Source organism: Dioscorea cayenensis, chromosome 9, assembly GCF_009730915.1.
Source record: "Dioscorea cayenensis subsp. rotundata cultivar TDr96_F1 chromosome 9, TDr96_F1_v2_PseudoChromosome.rev07_lg8_w22 25.fasta, whole genome shotgun sequence".
Lineage (NCBI taxonomy): Eukaryota > Viridiplantae > Streptophyta > Magnoliopsida > Dioscoreales > Dioscoreaceae > Dioscorea > Dioscorea cayenensis.
This window is the reverse complement of record NC_052479.1, coordinates 33,023-45,138: the sequence shown is the minus strand read 5'-3', so window position 1 is coordinate 45,138 and position 12,116 is coordinate 33,023.

The window sequence follows — 12,116 nt, the reverse complement described above, 5'->3', positions numbered from 1 at the left end:
ACCTTTGGATACCTGTTGAAAAATATATTCAGGGTATTACTACAGTTGCAGTAAGAATTTTTCTACAGAGTAACCTTGTGGAGAAACCCCAAGTGGAAAGAACAAGGACCTAAGTGTGAAAGTTTATAAAAGATTTTTGGTTAAAGAGTAATAGAAAAAGGATTGATATGAAATGTTTTTGAAAACCAAGGACTGAAAGGTAAGGCGATGGGGACCTTTTTGAAATATTGTGTTATACTTGAGGGACCGTTGGATAGTTTCAAGGACCTTTTGAGAATACTATTTCATAATTCGAGGGACCATTGATGAGTTTTTCGGAGGCTGTTTTTGTAAGAAATTATGTTTTGAGTGACTAAAAGTGAATTTCATTTGAAAGTTTAAGTTAGAGAAAAAAATCTAGAGCTTGAGTGTTGTTAAATCTTCTTCTCCACCATTTTTGCTTCTGATGACCCAGTGAGAAAAAAATAAAAATAAAAAAATGAAATTGAAAAAGGAAAATGGGAGGACTTGAAGGAGTTTGGAGCTTGGAGAATCTGGGAGAAAAGTTCACGGGAGTGTTTGTTTGCTTGGTAAAGATTTCTTGGTGTTGTATTTTCATGTATGTATGCATGTATGTATTTTGGGTGATTTTGGAGGAAATAATGAATTTGTTTTGAGGAAATCATGATGGAGTTGATGAGGGTGTTGTTGTGAAATTATTTTTGTGTTGAAAACCTTGTATTTGTGATGGAAATTGCTTGAAATGGGGATGAGATTGCTGAAATTATTGTAGCAATTACTGTAGCACCGAGATTAGGGTTTGGTTTGATTAATTAAATTGATGATGATGATTAAGGTGTTAATGATGATTGTTGGATTGAAATGGGTTGAGTTAGTCCAATTGAATTGGTTGGATCAAACCAAGTTGGATTGAATTGATTGGGTTGAGTTGAATTAATTTGGTTGAGTTGGGCTTGATCAAATCAAGTTGAGATGGTTTGGGTTTGGTTCAGTTGATTTGGGTTAAGGGTTTTGGGCTGAACCAAGTTGGTTCAATGGATTTTGAATAAAAATTGAGTTGGTTCAAGCTGGTTCAGTTTGATTGAGTTTGGTTCAGTGCAATTAAAGCTTGGTTCGGTGCAGATTGAGCTTGGTTCGATGGAATTGAGATTGGTTCAGATTGGTTTTAGGCGTGTTTTAAAGTCTAAATTGGTGGTTTTAAATGCAATTGAAGGCAGGTTGGACTGTCGAGGTCGGGATTTTAACAGATTGGAGTGAGTGGACCCAATAGAGTCTATTATTGTTTATAGTATTTTTATTTTTGGGTTTAAATGTGTTATTTATTTTTATATTATTATTAACTTGTTAGGTGTTGTTCGGTCTTGGGGAAGGAGTTCAGGGTCTAGCGAGGAACCCAAGGACACTGAGTGTGAGTTGGTAGTGGCTATTATTTTTAAATAATTGATTAATTATTATTATTTTGAAATAATTATTTAATGGGCTAGTATTTTGAAAAATAATTGTTTAAGTATTTCTTTTTATCATGTTTAATTGGCGTATAATGTTGAGGGTATCACGTATATTTATTTCTTAGTTGATGTTCACGACAATCGTATTGATACATCAAGTTCGTATAATTATACGTATTTGTGAATAGTGAAAATACATGTATATGTGATTTAATTATTCAATTCATGTATTTATTTTTTTGATGGTTATATATGCTTTTGATTTGGAATGATTTGTGAAATCATGTGAGCATTTTAAAATGTTTTACCAACAATATTTGTGGAATTGGTTTTCATTCTGGAATAGGAATGGTATCGTGGATCTGGATTTTTCTTGGTTTTATGCATTGTTATACTTTTGACATTGGCTTTGTGGAAATGATGTTTATTTTCGTGATGTGAATGCTTGTCCTGGATAAGGATTGTAATACCCTGAACCTTTAGATATCTGTTGGAAAATATATTCAGGGTATTACTACGATTCTGATAAGAATTTTCTACGAAGTAATCTTGTTGAGAAACCCCAAGTGGGACCGAACAAGGGACTTAAGTGTAAAAAGTTTTTAAAAAGATTTTTGGGTTAAAGAGTAATAGAAAAAGGATTGATATAAAAATATTTACGGAAACCAAGGACTGAAAGGTAAGGCGGTAGGGAACCTTTTTGAAATATTGTGTTATACTTCAGGGACCATTGGATAATTTTAAAGGACCTTTTTGAGAATACTATTTCATAATTCAGGGACTATTTGTGAGTTTTTTTCAGGGACTCTTTTGTAAGAAATTATATTTCTAGGGACTGAAATTGAATTTCAGCTGAATCATAAGTTGGAGAAAAAAATCTAGAGTTGATGGTCTTCTTCATCTCCTTCTCATTCATACCGCTTCTGATAACTCGGGAGAGATTAAAAAAATGAAAAAAATGAAAAATGAAAAAGGAAAAATGGGAGGCTTGAAGGAGTTTGGAGGCTTGGAGAATCTTGGGAGAAAGTTCGCAGGAGTGTTTTACTTTACTTGGTAAGAGTTTTATTTGGTTGAAATAATGCATGATATTTGGTTGAAATGAACTTGAGCAACCATACTTAAATCTTAGACTTGTTTTTATGAGTTTAGACTTGGTTTTGAATGGTAAAAGCATGGTTTATTGTTGATTGATGATGAATCTTGAAGTTGTTTGGAAAAAAATCTTGTATTTGAGTTGAATTTTTGTTTAAAAATGGAGGATGAGATTTTTCGGTTTCTTTGTAGGCGTTCTTTGTGGCACGAGATTAAAAATTTGGTTTAGTTAATTAAATTGATGATTATGATGATTAAGGTGTTAATGATGATTGTTGGATTGAAATGGGTTGAGTTAGTCAATTGATTTGATTTGATCAAACCAAGTTGAATTGATTTGGTTGGTTGAGTTGAGTTGATTTGGTTGAGTTGGAGCATGATCGAAATCGAGTTGAGATGGGTTGGGTTTGGTTCAGTTGATTTTTGGGTTAAGGGTTTTTGGACTGAACCAAGTTGGTTCAATGGATTTTTGAATAAAGAATTGAGTTGGTTCAAGCTGGTTCAGTTTGATTGAGTTTGGTTCAGTGGAATTAAGCTTGGTTCAGTGCAATTGAGCTTGGTTCGATGGAATTGAGATTGGTTCAGATTGGTTTAGGCGTGTTTAGATCTAAATTGAGTTTGGTTTAAATGCGATTGAAGGCAGGTTGGATTTGTGCGAGGTTGGATTTTTAGCAGATTGGAGTGAGTGGGCGATAGAGTCTATTATTGTTTATAGTATTTTTATTTTTGGGTTTAAATGTGTTATTTATTTTTTTATATTATTATTCTTGTTAGGGTGTTGTTCGGTCTTGGGAAGGAGTTCGAGTCTAGTGAGGAACCCAAGGACACGGGAGTGAGTTGGTAGTGGCTATTATTTAATTGATTAATTATTATTATTTTTGAAATAATTGTTTAATAACTAGTATTTTTGGAAATAATTATTTAAGTATTCATTTTATCATGTTTAATTTGCGTATAAGGTTAAAATATATGTATATTTACTTGCAGTTGATGTTCACGACAATCGTATTGATACATCGGTTTACGTATAATTATACGTATTTGTGAATAGTGAAAAATACATGTATATGTGATTTAATTATTCAATTCATGTATTTATTTTTTTGATGGTTATATATGCTTTGATTTGGAATGATTTGTGAAATCATGTGAGCGTTTTAAAAATGTTTCTACCAACGATATTTGTGGAATTGGTTTTCATTCACGGAATAGGAATGGTATCGTGGATCTGGATTTTCTTGGTTTTTATCGTTGTTATACTTTTGACATTGGGCTTTGTGGAAATGATGTTTATTTTTACGTGATGTGAATGCTTGTCTCGGATAAGGACCATGTGATGTGATTTATCTGATTGTATTATTGCTACATTTACATGTTGGTTTTGGATGGTGACGGGCTGAGGCCCGACTCTGCGATAGTGGGTCCCCAGCGGGCCGACCTTTAGAGGTGGCGTGGTGGACACGAGTGTTGATTTGTCCGGATCGGTGGGAGGCGTAGAGCCACGATTGGATGATCATCGGGATCCGGGAGTCGCCCCTGCAGGGGACCGGTGGGCCAGCGTCGAGGTTATGAAGACCTTGGCGGCTCCCGACTCTAGTCGCGGGACGGCTAAGTGGGGAGAGTTTTTCAGTAGTGGAATTGAGAATGGTTTTTATATTACTTGTTATTTTTGGGTTTGTGATGAGGGCGAAGCCCATTGTAGCCGCTCTTAGGGAGGCGAGTCTCTCCTGACAATTTGGATTTTCCTAGAAAATTGATTTGATATTGATTTGTGATGAATTTATGTTTCAAAAGTTCTTTAAAAATGTATTTTGCTAGAATTACGGTATTTTTGGAAAAGTTGGAAAATTATTTGAAAAAAAGTTGGTATTTATATACTTTATATATCTTTGTATTTGAGTATTTGAAATTATTAAGCCACTCTGAGCCAGTTTGAATGTCTTTGTAGCTGCGGGGAGCAAGACCCTAGATTGCACTGTTCAGAGTTTAGAGCTAGTCGGGGGTTAAGTCCAAAGACTGCGATGGGTCCCATACTTTTTCTTTATATTTGTTGGTATCGTGATCTTGTAGCGGTTGTACCCTAAATTTGAGTTATTATATTTGTTGTATTTACGTATTTGAATCCTACGATTGGTGTAAAGTTGTAAATTGTAATTTGTAAGTCGATTTGGTTTTACGAGAGGTGTCGGGGTTTCAGGTTAAAAGGAATTTTTTTAAGCGATGGGTGCTACATTCTACCTCGGTAGAAGGGGTGGGTGTGACATCTTTTTGGTATCGAGGTGTAGGGTTGAGATATCCACGGTTGGTAGAGGTCGCGGGTTTGTGATACGAGACTAACTTTAGAAGTCGTGTCTAGACTTAGAGGTTTAGTAGGGATTAGAGCGAGAAAGTTAAGGGCCCCGATAGAGTATTAAGAGTCTCGATCTGGTTTAAAAACCTAAGTTGCGTATTTGGAATGAGAGGCGATAGTAGGTTTTTGATATTTGAGGCGAGTGAGCGATGCTTGTGATCATGATCACTGGTTGAGATAATTATTGGAATTGGTTTTATCCAAAATAAGTAAACTTAAAGTTGCCAAAGAAGGGTATTTGGCATTCTCTTTGTTGGTGGCACACGAGTGATTTGCGAGTTTGATTTGAAAGATACTTTGGACGTCACATGGCTTAAGAATATGGAGATTAGCACGTGAGTAACCGGGTCTTCTTTATCACCTTTACATTGATTCTTAAAAGGTGTGTTATGATGTGACGTTGATTCGAGTTTGATTTGTCGGACTTTGGATGAATTATGGCTGACTCCTCTAAGTGTAGTTTAGTTGTGTTTAAATAGAGGGAAGATCGGGACTTGCAGTTTTTCATCGATTGGAATTTTTGAGTGTCTTAAGGATTTTTTTGAGTAATGGAACCAAGGCGTTTGAGGGCAGTGGGGGCGAGGACCTCCTCAGGTATAATAGAGAAAGAGTAGAGATATTTCTGGAAGAGCTTGAGGAGAGGAAGAAGAGCAGGAGAGAAGTGGAGGAGCGAGAGAAGGAGAGAGGAGGAGCGAAGAGGGAAGAAGAGATGGAAACCAATATTCTTTGCTCAAGTACCCTCTGGCTCTACTCTTGTTGCCTCGAGCATCTTCTCGTTCTATTATTGCACTAGTGACCAGAACAAGCGATGGTGATGTTTATGTCCCTGAGCTCGTTATGTGGTAACCATGAATACCGAGATTTTTAGCTCTATAGTTGCTTGAGTGAAAAAAATATTTACGTGGAGCGTTTTTCACCTAGGCGAGTCGTATGCGAGTGAGAAGGAGGTATGGGTTTCGAGGGAGTTTGCGGCGTATGATGATGCCCGTGCGGTCCTTAACTATGGTGCGGCGGTTGAGCGATGGGCAAGGGAAAGGTTGAACCGCGAGCAAACGTGAGACAAGGATGAGGGTTCGATGAGCGTATGAGGACTTGTGAATAGTAGAATAATCTGTTTTGTATTATCGTTTGTGTGCTTGAGATGTTTGAATTCTACCGTGTATTTCGAGTATGATGTATTCCTACTTGTGAATAAGAAGTTGCTTTTTCTTACGGATTGTGGAAAAATACAAGATTATTTTTATTGTATGAGTTTTGGAAGTGAGGAAGCGGAGAAACCTGACGGAAAGAGTCTTTGTATCACAGTGTATAACACCGTATAAGAGGAATCAACTTCACTTTGATCATCGTGAGATACTTGGACATCCTAATACGGTATTGTTATTCTTGTTGAGCAGTTGGAACAAGAGAGCAGGTCTTGGAACAAGTAATGAAATTCGATGATATCGAGTTTATACATGCTAAGGAAATTTCGAGGACGAAATTTTTCTTAAGAGAAGGATTGTAATACCCTGAACCTTTAGATATCTGTTGGAAAATATATTGAGGGGTATTACTACAGGTTGCGGTAAGAATTTTTCTCTGAGTAATCTTGTTGAGAAACCCCAAGTGGACGAGAACAAGGGACTTAAGTGTAAAAGTTTTTTTAAAAGATTTTGGGTTAAAGAGTAATAGAAAAAAAGGATTGATATAAAATATTTCGGAAACCAAGGACTGAAAGGTAAGGCGGTAGGGACCTTTTTTTGAAATATTGTGTTATACTTCAGGGACCATTGGATAATTTTAAAGGACCTTTTTGAGAATACTATTTCATAATTCAGGGACTATTTGTGAGTTTTTCAGGGGACTCTTTTGTAAGAAATTATATTTCTAGGGACTGAAATTGAATTTCAGCTGAATCATAAGTTGGAGAAAAAAATCTAGAGTTGATGGTGCTTCTTCATCTCCTTCTCATTCATACAGCTACGATGACTAGGGAGAGATTAAAAAAATGAAAAAAATGAAAATGAAAAGGAAAAATGGGAGGACTTGAAGGAGTTTGGAGGCTTGGAGAATCTTGGGAGAAAGTTCGTAGGGAGTGTTTGCTTTGCTTGGTAAGAGTTTTTATTTGGTTGAAATAATGCATGATATTTGGTTGAAATGAACTTGAGCAACCATGCTAAATCTTAGCTTGTTTTTATGAGTTTAAAGCTTGGTTTTGAATGGTAAGCATGGTTTATTGTTGATTGATGATGAATCTTTGAAGTTGTTTGGAAAAAAATCTTGTATTTGAGTTGAATTTTGTTTAAAATGGAGGATGAGATTTTCGGTTTTACTGTAGCGTTACTGTAGCACCGAGATTAAAATTTGGTTTAGTTAATTAAATTGATGATTATGATGATTAAGGTGTTAATGATGATTGTTGGATTGAAATGGGTTGAGTTAGTCCAATTGATTTGATTTGATCAAACCAAGTTGAATTGATTTGGTTGGTTGAGTTGAGTTGATTTGGTTGAGTTGGGCTTGATCAAATCGAGTTGAGATGGAGTTGAGGTTTGGTTCAGTTGATTTTTGGGTTAAGGGTTTTGGACTGAACCAAGTTGGTTCAATGGATTTTTGAATAAGAATTGAGTTGGTTCAAGCTGGTTCAGTTTGATTGAGTTTGGTTCAGTGGAATTAAAGCTTGGTTCGAGTGCAATTGAGAACTTGGTTCGATGGAATTGAGATTGGTTCGATTGGTTTAGGCGTGTTTCGATCTAAATTGAGATTTGGTTTAAATGCGATTGAAGGCAGGTTGGATTTGTGCGAGGTTGGATTTTAACAGATTGGAGTGAGTGGGCCCAATAGAGTCTATTATTGTTTATAGTATTTTATTTTGGGTTTTAAATGTGTTATTTATTTTTTTATATTATTATTAACTTGTTAGGTGTTGTTCGGTCTTGGGAAGGAGTTCGAGTCTAGCAAGGAACCCAAGGACACCGAGTGAGTTGGTAGTGGCTATTATTTAATTGATTAATTATTATTATTTTTGAAATAATTGTTTAATAACTAGTATTTTTGGAAATAATTATTTAAGTATTTCATTTTATCATGTTTAATTTTGCAGTATAAGGTTAAAATATATGTATATTTACTTGCAGTTGATGTTCACGACAATCGTATTGATACATCGGGTTTAGTATAATTATATATATTTGTGAATAGTGAAAATACATGTATATGTGATTTAATTATTCGATTCATGTATTTATTTTTTTGATGGTTATATATGCTTTGATTTGGAATGATTTGTGAAATCATGTGAGCGTTTTTAAAAATGTTTCTACAGACATGATATTTGTGGAATTGGTTTTTCATTCTGGAATAGGAATGGTATCGTGGATCTGGATTTTTCTTGGTTTTATGCGTTGTTATACTTTTGACATTGGGCTTTTGTGGAAATGATGTTTATTTTTCGTGATGTGAATGCTTGTCTCGGATAAGGACCATGTGATGTGATTTATCAGATTGTATTATTGCTACGTTTACGTATTGGTTTTGGATGGTGACGGCGGGCTAGGGCCGGACTCTGCGATAGTGGGTCCCCAGGGCCGAGCCTTTAGAGGTGGCGTGGTGGACCGAGTGTTGATTTGTCGGATCGGGTGGGAGCGTAGAGCCACGATTGGATGATACGTCGGGATCCGGGAGTCGCCCACGGGGACCCGGGTGGAGCCAGCGTCGAGGTTATGAAGACCTTGGCGGCTCCCGACCTAGTCGCGACGGCGGCTAAGTGGGGAGAGTTTTTCAGTACGTGGGAATTGAGAATGGTTTTTATATTACTTGTTATTTTTGGGTTTGTGATGAGGCGAGCCCAGTTTGTCGCTCTTAGGGAGGCGGTCTCTCACAGCAATTTGGATTTTCCTAGAAAATTGATTTGATATTGATTTGTGATGAATTTATGTTTCAAAAGTTCTTTAAAAAATGTATTTTTGCTAGAATTACGGTATTTTGGAAAAGTTGGAAAATTATTTGAAAAAAAGTTGATATTTATATACTTTATATATCTTGTATTTGAGTATTTGAAATTATTAAGCCGCTCTGAGACCAGTGAATGTCTTTGTAGCTGCGGGGAGCAAGACCCTAGATTGCACTGTTCGAGTTTAGAGCTAGTCGAGGGTTAAGTCAAAAGCTACGAGTGGGTCCCATACTTTTCTTTATATTTGTTGGTATCGTGATCTTGTAGCGGTTGTACCCACAAATTTGAGTTATTATATTTGTTGTATTTACGTATTTGAATCCTGCGGTTGGTGTAAAGTTGTAAATTGTAATTTGTGAAAGTCGATTTGGTTTTACGAGAGGTGTCGGGGTTTTCCGGTTAAAAAGGAATTTTTAAGCGATGGGTGCTACATTTACCTCGGTAGAAGGGGTGGGTGTGACAAGGATCATGTGATTTGATTTATACAGATTGTATTATTGCTACATTTACATGTTGGTTTGGATGGTGACGGCGGGCTAAGGCCCGACTTCTGCGATGAGTGGATCCCCTACGGGCCGACCTTTAGAGGTGGTGTGGTGGACACGAGTGTTGATTTGTCGGGATCGGTGGGAGCGTAGAGCCACGATTGGATGATCATCGGGATCCGGGGTCGCCCTGCAGGACCGGTGGGCCAACGTCGAGGTTATGAAGACCTTGGCGGCTCCCAGCCTAGTCACGACCGCGGCTAAGTGGGGAGAGTTTTTCAGTACGTGGAATTGAGAATGGTTTTTATATTACTTGTTATTTTGGGTTGTGAGGAGGGCGAAGCCCAGTGTGCCGCTCTTAGGGAGGCGAGTCTCTCCGACAATTTGGATTTTCTTAGAAAATTGATTTGATATTGATTTGTGATGAATTTATGTTTCAAAAGTTCTTTAAAAATGTATTTTGCTAGAATTACGGTATTTTTGGAAAAGTTGAAAAAAATTATTTGAGAAGTTGATATTTATATATTTTATATATACTGTATTTGAATATTTGAAATTATTAAGCCACTATCGACCAGCTGAGATGTCTCTGTAGCTGCGGGAGCAAGACCCTAGATTGCACTGTTCAAGTTTAGAGCTAGTCGGGGTTAAGTCCAAGACTGCGATGGGTCCCATACTTTTCTTTATATTTGTTGGTATCGTGATCTTGTAGCGGTTGTACCCATAAATTTGAGTTATTATATTTGTTGTATTTATGTATTTGAATCCTGCAGTTGGTGTAAAGTTGTAAATTGTAATTTGTAAGCCTGATTTGGTTTTACGAGAGGTGTCGGTTTTCCGGTTAAAAAGAAATTTTTTTAAGCGATGGGTCCACATTTACCTCGGTAGAAGGGGTGGGTGTGACAGAGAGGCTCTTCTTTTTTTGCCTCACTCTAACCCCATGCATGCTTTTGCGCATTTACTTTCTCGTGTTCGGTCTAATGTTATTTCTTGGAAGCACAGGGGCCTTAACTCTATCGAGACTAGTATCAGCAGAGTTGAGTTGGAAGTCAGGAGGTGAAGCCTTGGATTCATCTGTCTTTCATGATGGCCATGACTTGGTAAACATCCTTTCTTCTCTTTACTGATAAACTTGCTTGCCCTTCGACGTCAAAAACTCTTCTAAATGGGCTCGCTGAGCTCGTCGCGTAATGGGTTCAATGCGGTGATCTGAACACTAGTTTTTTTCATAATTCTATTCGTAGTCGTAATCACCAAAATACCATCTCTTTTATCTCTGATATCGACGAGAATTATTACTCTGAGCACAAGGATATTGAAAATATTTTCAGTAATTTTTTTTACTAACCTTTAGTCTGAAACTTTAGTTAACTCTGTCTTTGAATTAGTTCAAAGCTCCCCGATGACCTTCGAGCTATCTCCCATGATGATGGTGAGTCTTTGCTTGCGGAGGTTTCCAAAAAGGAAGTTGTCTATGCACTCAAATCTCTCCCCTCTGGTAAGAGCCACAGTGCAGACGGGTTAAATTCGAATTTTTATTGCTATTACGGAATGAATTAGGGAGACTCTTTTTTTGAGGCTATTTCTTATTTTTCAATAACTCTGTTATCCCGAATTCTTGGGGCCAGACTTTATTACTTTTGTGCCCAAAAAACCTAATCCTCAATCATCATTTCGATTTTTAGACCTATCTCCCTATGTAATGTTTGCTACAAAATTATTGCTAAAATCCTTGCCAACCGGATTAAGAATGTGCTTCCCAAAATTATTGGTCGTGAGCAATGTGGTTTTGTCTCCAATCGCAGCCCCTTTGATAACATCATTGCTCTTCAAGAGGTGGTTCATTCTATGGATTGAGATACTAAGAACCCCCCTAGGATGCTAGTGAAACTAGATATTGAAAAAGCCTATGATACCTTGAGTTGGAATACAATTCTTGCCACCCTTCACCGGATGAACTTCCCTAGTAGATGGATCTCCTGGATCAAAGCCTGCATTTCTTCTGCTTCTTTCTCCTTTCTGATTAACCGTCAACCTTCTCCTTGGATTAAATCCTCTAGGGGTCTTCGTCAGGGAGATCCCTTATCTTCATATCTTTTCATCATAGTTGCTCAAAATCTTACAGCCTTGTTGAATTTTTGCTTTGAGACGAGAACATGATACCGGCTTCAATCCACGCTCTTAATAGAAACTTCAACCATCTTATGTATGCGGATGATTTAATTCTTATTACTCATGCGACTAGAAAAGTCCGCTTCGTAATATTAACTTGTGTTTCTCCATTTACTGAGCGACTCACTTTGGGTCAACGCGCTAATAAGTCTAAGTCTGATATTTACTTCCTTTCTAGATTTAACCACGAGACTTAGCCATAGCATTTGTAGGATCTTGGGTTTTACCATTTGGTTCATTCCCTTTTACTTATCTTGGAATTTCTATCTCTCCTAAAAGATTAGCCTTGTCCAACTTTTCTAGGATGCTTGACAAAACTAAGAGAATTTTATCCAACTGGAGCCACTCTAAAATATCTATGGCTGGTAAAACTATTCTCATTAATTCAATTCTGATGTCAATTCCGGTGTATTACTTGTCAGTTTATCCTGTTCCTGATTCGATTTTGGATGGCATTACTAAAAGTCTGCTAGGGCGTTTTTCGGTCTAAGAGTGGCAATAGAAAAAGGCATGAACTCGGGTTAATTGGACGAGATATTACTCTTGGTCACTCTAAGGGGGGTCTCTCGATCTGTAATTTGCACGCTTCGAAAATTTCTCTTATGGCCAAGAATGTCCTTAGTTATTTAAACCAT